This window comes from Olea europaea, chromosome 2 (assembly GCF_002742605.1).
Source record: "Olea europaea var. sylvestris chromosome 2, O_europaea_v1, whole genome shotgun sequence".
Classification (NCBI taxonomy): Eukaryota; Viridiplantae; Streptophyta; class Magnoliopsida; order Lamiales; family Oleaceae; genus Olea; species Olea europaea.
Window position 1 is genome coordinate 25,225,435 of NC_036238.1, and position 11,203 is coordinate 25,236,637.

The 11,203-nt window shown below is 33.8% G+C and overlaps 1 long non-coding RNA gene across 3 annotated transcripts; it reads left to right on the forward strand.

Moving 5' to 3' along the window:
• Positions 1–2,609, forward strand: LOC111367991. 3 transcript variants are annotated; one of them, XR_002697932.1, is made up of 4 exons: positions 1–283; positions 1,757–1,862; positions 1,946–2,149; positions 2,265–2,609. It is a non-coding gene; the product is annotated as an uncharacterized LOC111367991 (long non-coding RNA). The 3 variants fall into 3 exon arrangements; XR_002697933.1 differs by having other exon boundaries at positions 1,760–1,862; XR_002697935.1 differs by having other exon boundaries at positions 3–283; positions 2,006–2,149.
• The last annotated feature ends 8,594 nt before the right edge of the window (positions 2,610–11,203 follow it).

Consider the following 11,203-nt stretch of genomic DNA (forward strand, 5'->3'; position numbering starts at 1 on the left):
TTTATTTTCCATGGAATTGAACTTTCCAATGTCTTCGCACGTCCTCACGTATTTCCTCTCTCTCCCTCTCCTCTTCCTCACGTAGAAAACCCTCTCTCATCACAGTCGAACATAACCAGAACGATGATAGAAGAAACCATAGAGAAGGAAGAAGAACCCAAGTACTCACACATCTGAACCAAGAAGAAGGAAGAAAAAAATAAGCAACCAAACATCCCTGGTTCCATATCCATCCTATTCACTGCCAAACTTCGATACCGAGCCGTTGATTGCGTCGATTAAGGTTTGTTTCACGGCACTTTTAAAAATTGCGATTGTGTGATGTTCCATGTGAATTTTCCAATCATACTCATGAATTAATTGCAAATATTACCTTTATTTTGGAGTTATTGTACTTAGGATACTGATTGTTGAATTGGAATTCCTTCTGCTTCTTTTCCATTGTAATTTATCATTGACTTATATTCAGTGTAAAAAATAGAAAAGGGGGAGAAAATGGCTCTTTCTTTCACTACATTACCATGGGGGTGGTTGGCCGGTACAGAGAAAGAGCAAGTCTCGAATGGGACATCAATGAATTCGATAAATTTTTCCTTCACCCCAGTTGCAGCTTCCTTTCTCCATTTTAGTCGAAAAGCTTTTCCAGAAAGTGTTGGAGCCTTTACTTTTTAATTCTCAATTTTCTGGAAGGAGAATTTAAGGGACACTGTCAATCAAAATATTAAATAACAAAACTGTATTCAGCAACAAAGAAATAAAAAAGGATGGTTTTTATCTATCAATTAATTTATATCATGTGTAACAATGGTATGCTGGTAATCGTCCGTTTATATGGCCCTGTGGGATTTGAAATTAATAAATGCTAACTTGATGGAGTCGTATTGTGCTTTTTTTCATATAAGGATGGTATTTAAGCTCCTAGCATATGATAAACATCACTCAATCTTGATGATTTGTCATTTTATGTTGAGTTGAAATGATGTAGTGTTTAGTTTTCTTGGCCATGGTCCTTTTTTCATGTATTGACTCATCAAAAGTAGTTGCTTTCCTGTGTTTCGGGCGTCATTCCCTCTCCTGATCTAACAAGTGCATAATGTAGCAAGGGTTGTCGCGCACCTTTTAGTTAACTCACTTGAATATTTTGCAATTTTAAAGAGATCCTCAAGTGTTTATGAAGTTGAGATAGGTACACATTTGCTACCCTGTTACATTTCTAATACTTAAATGTCTATTACAATTTTGGCCAAAGTGCTATAAATGAATTTTTAATTAGTAGTTACAAATGACAGGTACACGGTGCTTGATTTATCATGGCATTTAAGAGCTTTGTCTTTTCGGACGGTTCATATATTTGTTAAACTTGGTATATGCTTTCTAGGGTGATTATATAATCAGTGAAACTTTTGAAACATATAAATTTACACGCCTTGTGCATGGGGTACCGTACTTTTTGTTGTATACTCTATCTGCCCTATTCGCTGCCAAAATGACTTGATGAAAGTTTTTATCAACTACAAACTTTTTTTTTTCCTCAAGTCTCCATGCCATGCTTATAGGATGGTGATGGTGTGTATGGACCCCCAAAATTGGCTCCTCCTGCTATAGAGGAAGATAAAATGTCATGACAGGAGAGAAATGCTTTGAGAAAAGAGAGAAAATATGCAACAAGCGAATTGTAAAATTCATATTTATGCATCTCATGGTATAACCATTAATCTTGAATTCTTCATCCTGAATTTATTTTTTTGGCGACTAGAAGCCAGTGAAAAAATGGAGATATTCAGGGGTTCCAAATACTTAATGAGGCCGTGAAGCATATTTGGTCCATCAAAGAAAAGAAGAATTGAATGATCTATTAGGAGGTACTTACAATTGTAACCAGTGAAAGATAAATATAATGCATCAGTAACTTTGCATTTCTAATATTGCAATTTGTAATGTCAAGGGGAAAGCGATGGACTGCCAAAATTTGCCTATTTCTAAGATATGCTTCTCTCGGATACAGAGATCCAATCTCAATCTATACATCAAAGCTGTTCACTGTGAGCTTCAACCATTTGCCTGTACCATTCCTGGTTGTGGGATGAAATTTGCATTCAAACATATCAGGGATAATCATGAAAAATCTGGGTGCCATGTTTATACCCAGGTAAGTTTCGCCTTATTTCCCAATTTTACAACTCGACTATCAGTCCCTTTTCCATTCTGAGAGATGTCTTGGGCAATTAAAATTTAAACTAATCTTTGAGTCTTGCTATGTTAAGGGAAATTTTGAAGAGTCCAATGAGCATTTCGTCTAAGACCAAGAGGTTTCAGGAAAAGAACAAGCCTAGAGATTGAGACCTTGATGCGGAAAAGGGTTGTTTCGCCTAGTGAATCAGGTCTCATGAGACAGGGGGGAGTTGAATACTTGTCATGGCTACTTTTTGGATATCCACAGGATTAAACGATCGTTGGGAGAAGACGGAGATGCTGCCATCAAACATATGTAAAAGTATGGTATTCACAGGATTAAGAGGACTTGCTTAGAGAATTCAACAAACATATGTATAAGTATGGTATCTTTGTTGATTTTAATTGCTATATCGTACGATAGACATGTTTTGGCTTTCTTATTATTATTATTATTATTATTATTATTATTATTATTATTATTTTGTTTTATGTAATACATTGGACAAAATCTGATAATTGTTTATTGAATTGATTATATTGATTATCTGATAATTATTTTTGAATGGAATTATGAAAATTTAAGATAAATGCTTGTGGGCCCCGGCGTGGCAGGCGCCTCGGCCAATATGGACACCCCTTTGTACACGCTTGTGTACCCGTAGCAAAATCGAATATTTAATTCCCATAAATGAGTCGAAATTAGAATTGGTAGGGGCGTTTTCCTTATTTTTTATAAATCTTCTTATTATTTTCTATCACATTTTCATCGAAATATCACTTCTTCAAAATATCATAATCATGGTGCGCATGTAATATTAATTAATTTATAAATACACCGTTGTTTAATATTTCTAAAAATTGATTGACTAATTTTCATGGAAAAAATTACAATTTTTCATGGAAAATAGTGGTTGTCAAACAACTAAAACTGGAAAAAATGACCATTTTCATGGAAAATAATGGTTATCAAACACCAAAAGATGGAAAATTGGAACATTTTCTAGGTTGAAATTTAAGTCAATCAAACACGTGTAATTAACAATTTCCTTGTGAATAATTTATATGCAATTGAATTACTTGGAAAATATTTTCTTTCCATGCAATTTTCCTACTTGCAATCAAACGCACCCATAGTGTTTGATAGGGTTTATTTTCATGGAATTGCCTTTTCTTGCTTCTTTCGGGAATTGATTTTTTATTGGTTTTTAAGGAAAACCAAATGGTGAGAATTGGAATTCCATGTTACTGTAATATTTTGTTTATTTTTTGTTTATTTTTTTTAAAATTTTTTGTGTTGGTAATGGGAATAAATTTTAAGATTTATTGTAAAAAAATATTTCATTTTAATTGACAATTTTCATGTAAAACAAAGCCAAACGAACACTCAAAGATACATGTTTTTCTTGAATATTTTTTTTTGGAAACAAATTTCATTCCCAATGCCAGTAAATTCTATCCATTTAATTGACAATTTTTATGTAAAACAAAGCCAAACGGACATAAAAAAACACTTTAATTTAAACATTTTTCACGTGAAAAATTATACCAATCAAACACAATAATTTACAATTTTCAGAAAAATAATTTCCCATCAATTCAATTTCCTGGGATTCGTTTTCTTTCCACCCAAATTCCACCTTTGCAATCAAATGGACCCTAAGTATAAAGTGGAGGATTTTGCAAGCTTTCTTACAATGAATAACGGGATGAACTGCACATAATCAATTTTATTAAAAACATAGAAAAAAACCTCTTACCAGTTACAACAACATTGATTATCTCACTGCATAAAGCCATATGACATTAAAATATGATTTGGAAAGGAACTCAATTCGAAGTATGTGCACAAGGGTAAGAGGTATAATACTGGACCATAATATCCCCTTTGAGATGGAAAATGATCATAAAAATCTACCATATCGATCACTTTAAACTTAGTTTTTTCACATCTAATTTTTGCTTATTTGAGAAGTGCCTGATAGAACATAAAATAATAAGGAAAATTCTACTTATACATAATTATTGTATATAATGGTGTTCATAATGTGATGTGGCAATCATCCGGTTGTTGGTGTGTAAGTGTGAGATATGAATTAAAGGTTAGATCTAGTGCTACATGTAATTATGAACACCATTATGTAGACAATTATGTACATGTAGCACCTCCCAAATAATAATAATAATAATAATAATAATAATAATAATAATAATAATAATAATAATAAGTAGTTTATGTTAGGTTTAATGCCTCAAAATTGGGTTGAAATCTTGGAGGATCACATTTGGTTTGAATTTGAAAAGAAATCAAATTACATCCAAGATTTTTTCCTTTTACACGGTTTAACCTAATTATAGTATATTTTCTTGTCTTTTAGGACTTCACTAGGTTTATGGACGTGACCTATAAATTAGAGTCTCCTTTGTCAGTTTTAGATGAAGCATTATTGTTGTCCTGTATTATTCTCTCCATATTGTCGATTTAATAAATTTCATCGTTCCTCTGCTTAGTTTTTCTTTTTCTACTTTACTTTAATCTTATTTTTCTTGGTGCGATTTTGAATATTTCATTATTGTCATTAAATCTCAATCTTGCACCGCCTTTCGGATCAACAATTTACTGAAAATACAGTCAAACTAAGGTGCTTGCAGATGTGATATTGTGCAAGTGGAAACGAAGTAACTTCAGCACCAGATTATATATTGCTCTTTAAAGGGTATCTTACTTGTCTCCTTGCACAATAATTATTACTCGGAACATTTAAAAGCCTTTTAGGCCACAAAAAAATAAATAAATAAAAAATAATAACAATAGCAATAGCAATAGCAATAGTAACAACAATGTGCTTATATGAATGACCAAAAAAATTAGCTAACACGAAATAATCAATTTTATAACTAATAAAAAGGAATTATCACAAAAAACAAAAGTAAATAGGGGCCTAATAAAATAGGAACTAATGTTTTCTGCACAAAGAAGAAAATTTGTAAAACTTTTGAACGCAAAAGTCAAGTAAAAAATACTGGAGGAGTTATTCAATGCCTTTAAAGTAATTTCAACAACAGGAAATGGCTGGTAGCAAGTTGAACATCTAAAAAATTTAGCAACACAATTATGATTTATAAAAATATTAAAACAACCTATAGAGATACTTTTTCCCTTTCTATAGAACAAAATTTTATTAAGAATGTTGGAGCTGGCCATAAAAGGGGTATGATGATGCTATTTAAAATAAAATATGAGAGGAAGTGAACTTTTTTGACCACCTTTTTTTTTTAATATGAAATAACCTAAATGATTGTATTTTCTTCTTTTCTGTCTAAAGCATGTATATACAATGAAGCATTAGGTGATAAAACTAAGGGAAAAATTCATAATTCATGGGTCTTATTTACACCAATTCAAAAATCAGGTAGATAGTTTGAAAATTCAAAATTCAGGTATATATTTAATTAATTAAAAATATTTATTATATAAATATAATAAAGTCATAGTTATACGATTAATGGTCACAAATTTATTTGCTGGTCACATATGATCAAACTAATTAGTCACAGATTATTCCATGGTCACAAATCGAAAATTTTGTATGTCACAGATTATTTCGATGTCACAGATCATTCAAATTAAATGTCACAATTTATCTATGGGTCACATATTTTCAAATTTATTGGTCACATTTTTTTTAGTTACAGATTATTGAATTTTAAAGGTTATAGACCAAATCATTGGTCACATACACCAAAAACTCCACATTCGATCCCAATTCACCACTAATACTTGATCACACAACAATCAAATAGTTGGTCACAATTACTATTACACCTCTCCCTCGCCACAACACCACCACAACCACCGCCAACAACAACAAAATCGATCACCAAAACACGAGCGACTATACCACACTGCCACAACCACCAGCAACAAAAAATTGACAACCATCGTCGCCATCGCCTGCACCATACTATCCAGACCAACAACAAACATCCTTATCCCACGCCGTCTGACCCACATCCACCGCACAACCACCACCACAAAACAACCACACACAACTGCTGCCTACACTACACAACCGCTAACCACTACCTCGTTGCCGACACTACCAACAAGAACCACCCAACACTACCAAAACACACCACCACCAGCGTCATAACTAACCCCACCACTGCATCACCACCATCATTGCTACACCACTGCCAGATCCACCCTTATCATATCACAACAATCGATCAACACCACTCACACTGCTAGCAGCAAACCATTGTCACACCCACCGACCGTTCCCCAACATAAAACTCACTTATTCACTCTCACACCCCATTTGAACTCGCTAATTTGAACTCATCCAACTTGCTCCTAGACTTATTCGACCTCTTCTTCAACTTCTTCAAGTTGAAATCCAACCCACCACTGCAACCACCCGGCACCACCACCATATCGACCACCGCTCCAAAAACCAACAAACCCAACAAACACCTAAACACCGCACCAATACACTTCTACACATTGAACTATCTTTTGCGTGTCGTGAGGTTGTTACATTGCCGCCGACCAGTGTTGCCGCACGCACAGCCACAACAAAGCTGCATCTTCGGGGCTCAGATCGACGCTCAGTAGCCACGGCATCGTTGCTGGTCGCGACGCCGGCACTCGTCGCAGCATCAACACTCGTCCAGCACTCGACGCTATTCACGGTCAGATTTAGTAGGCGGTGGTGCTAGTAGAGAGAATGTAGCGAAAATGGAGATAGAGTAGAGAGAGAATGGAGTGAATTAGGGTTTGAAATTGAATAATTTATTAATAAAATATTCAATTAATACCTGATTTTTGATTAAATAAACTTCACCCCTGATTTTTGTATTGTAGTCTTTAAATCCCTGGTATTATGTAATTTCCACTAAAACTAATGGGTTGAAATCGCTGGTCTTATTCAGCCCCTTTGAACTTCAACTTAATTTATACAGTAACACATTTGTCTATGATCAAACATCCGCAAGTAATCCGGAGAAAAATAGTCCACCTTGGTATGTTAATCCATTTGCGAATGAAGGAAAATGGTAATTTATTGGAACTAAAAACTATAGATGCATATAATAACCTCCCAAGCTGAGTAAGTTGTCATGCAACGTCTATTATCAGCAACCTTTTGCATGTAATCATCCTCACAACAACCAAATCAGACCATGTTTTTTGTTCTTACAAACAGGTGGAGAAAAAAGCCATTATAAGCTAATAATAAATCTTAATCATGGATAAAAACTTTGGAATCCAAGGTTTAGCATATAAATTGAAGTAAACACCTAGTCCCATATCAAAATAAACCAAGAAAAAAATTACTCTCTTCTTAAGCAAATACCAATATTTTTCATTTCAAAGAATAAGGGGGAAAATTGTTATTTTTCGCATATTTCCCCAAGGGTGTTAACTAATTCATATTATCAGATACCATCCTTTTGTTAACTAATTCATATTATCACATACCATAATTAGTTAGTGGGACCTATACATTATAATATTACATCATTATATTATTACATGAACTAATATTTCAAAAAGTGTCAGCATATGTGCTAAGGAACTAATGATGGACCAAGCAGATTTAATCATAGCTTCACACCCTTGAAACGAGGTAATAGTCACTTACTGCAAGAATATCTTCTCGTCTCTTCTCAGAAAGGAATTCATGTGCAAGGAATGAGAAGTGCCCTGCAAAAAAATGAAAAATCACTTTCAAATTCTTTTTGACAATGTAACAACAATATTATATATTTGAAGTGGTCGCTGCTTATGGGTCTTCATACCTTGGGAAAGTTCATAGCAAATGGAGTCATTATAGCAAATCCTTATGGTTATTGAGCAAAGATGAAGAAGGGTACATATTTGTGCCCATCCGGAGTCATCTTCCTGTTTCCTTAGCAACTGTCAATTGAGCACTTGCAAAGATTCACAATAATAAATTACTAACATAGTTCAAAGACAAGGCATTCATGCTAATATTCATCATTAAAGAAAAGGCAGCACACTACAGCATGTAGCAAATTTACCTTCTACCCAATTTTGATAACTTATTACTTGTGATTTACACATGCGCAATGAATCTTCTGTAACATGTTCACATATAAAATGCAATTTATACTTTCAAAACCTCTCCCAAACACCATCGTGCACTTTAAACAAAATAATTTTTGATCTACAAAAATTGCTTTTAGACTTTGAAAAATGTACTTCCAAAAACACTCTAAATATAAGGCACCTTTTACGTAAACATAATGATGGAATAGCAACAAAAGGAGAAAAGATCAAAAGGAGAAACATAGCTTCCCAGAATGTGCCTTGCAAAAAACAGTTGAAAGAAAGGCAAATCAATCAGTAATTATAAAGTCGAATGAAAGTATTTACCAGCTTCCAAAATTAATGAAATAATACAACTCTCATATTTATTGAATAAAGATATTTCGTGCACGAAAAAAGGGCCAAGAGGCTGACTAAAGATCTCACTGCCATCAAAACATCAAAGTGGGGCATGACATTTTCGCATTTTAAAATCTATGTATTGTATAAATTCACTTTAAGAACAATAACAATGATGTTTCAGCAATGAAAAATAATTCTAATCATTGTCAAGATTAAATTCTGGTTTGCAACTCGATTGTGGGCACTAGAACATGTAAACAGTCATTTTCAATAACCAAAAATTTCTTCCCTGGAGGTGGCAAAGGCTGCTGAATCGATAGAACTTGCTCAGGAAGACTCTGCTCTCTCAACAAGTTTACTAGAGATGACATCAAGACAATGGAGATTATGAAAACCACCATAATCAACCAAACCTTCTCCATTGTCAACTAACAAAAAAAAAATACATATACACATTTAATGCTCACAAAAATAAAAAAGAAAACAAGAAAAAAGGTAAGAAGGGAAAACTTACCACAGAAACTGAAACAAATCATATACATTAACTCTGATGGTTATTTGACTTATTCGCCATTTTCTAGTATTTAATCTTCCTTTTCAGATATGCCAAAGCATACATAAGCAGAAACAAGAGTGCAAAAAAAATATAAAACTCGCTCAAAGTTCGTAACCCCTCAACACAAAAAAATAATCGACCAAATACAGATCCAAAAGTCGAAAAATATACACAGAATAAAAGCAAAAGATGGGGATGACAAAAATTCTCACTGCAATTTGGAAAACCCTAAACACAAAGAAGAGATTAACCGAAGAGAAATAGAAATAGAGAAATCAAAGAAACTTACACAACAAAAGGCAAGAGATAAAGATCCTTAAAGGAATCGCGGTATACTTTCTCTGAAAAATTTCCCCTCGTTCGTAAAATTTGAACACGGAAGTTCCATAAACATGGTAGAATAAGGATGAAAAAGTCGGACTAAAAAAACATTGACATTTTGAGCTTAAAAAAATAGCGCAAAAAATAAAAAAACTACCACATAATTAAAAATAATATCTTTTGCTAAAATGCATAGATCTGTAGAGTTCCTCACCGTTTGACTAAGAAGACAACAAAACTTTCGAAGATCAACAAGAACGAGTAATTTTTGTAGAAGATCTATAAAATGAATACAAATTCACAAGACGACACCACGATCTTGGAATGTTGACAAGAACCAAAGATTTCTAATGGAGATCCTAAAATTGTCAACCGAAAATCAAACACGCTTGGTGTACAGGGGCAACTCCTACAGGTGTTTTACAGGGCGAATAAAAAAAAACAAAAAATGAGGGAAAAACCATCTTTCACTCTTTCATCCTTCTCCCCAAGACCCCAACAATCCCCAATTTGAAAACCTTATACAACTACCTCTCCAAAACAGCCCATTGGAAACCGTATCCTCTCTTGACTTCACAACCCCAACCAAACATCGGTACATTAATCTCATGTCGTTACGGATTAAGACTACGATTGCAAGCCTGCATATTATCCCTTGAAACTCAAACAAATGGCAGTTGCAAACTATTTCACAACTATCCCTCTGAAAATAGACAAAGAACTTTTTTTCTTCCGTTGGTGGTCGTACAACACGTCCTCCAGAATTTCGTACCTTATCCCCGAGCTGCTCTCTGAAGCAGCTATGAGATCGCAATATATCTTCTCTGTGAACTCATCGTGCACTTCTCGAAACTTTGAAATTGTGTACACCAACTGAAATTATTTTTTCATTTCGTAATTTGTTGCACACAGTATCATCTGCGAGTATGACTTGAAATCTACATAGTACTCCTTCTTAACCTTACTCCTTAATGCTCATTCATATTGTTCAACAAATCGCTGAAGCGAAGTCTTCGAATGTACATACCCATCGAAGAAGGCATTCATACTTTCACTTCGTTGAGTCGTGGACATACCAGCGCAGAAAGTGGCTTACAAAAAACAAGGAACCCAACGACTTTTGTTATTATAAAGTCCAGCCAACCAATCATTATCATGCAACTCGTACGAGTCAACTATTGTTGTAAAATTTTGTTTCGCAAGTGTCCGACTTGTAATAAGTAATAGTGGATCTAAGAGTCTAGATTGTCGATCCCACAAAAACTATTTTCTAGCACTTAATTCAATTTTTCTTCAACTACTATTTGACTAAAATAAATTAAAAGTTGTAAAATCTGAGTTTTAATCTAAATTCTAGAAAATAAATGGATGTTCACACGATTGGTTGGAGAATCAAATAATGAATGGATGTTAGAGCAGAATAACTTCACCAATTGATCACCTTTACATCTCAAATTAAAACTCAATTCTAATGTAGTGCTCGGTTGAATTCTCCTATTGTATTCAATTTACCCCTCTCGAGTTCTCATTGAGCCTATTCAACTAATTAAATTTCATATCTCTATGCAAATTCAACTTAGTTAAATGAGTTCTATGTCCTTGAAATTCAATTATGACCGCAATAAATGGTATAGGTATCTCTACTCGTTATACCAATGTACTGAATTTTACTACATGATCTAAATCCTAAACTCATATCTCTATTTGTAAAGAATTTACAAAAAAATCAAATTATTGGT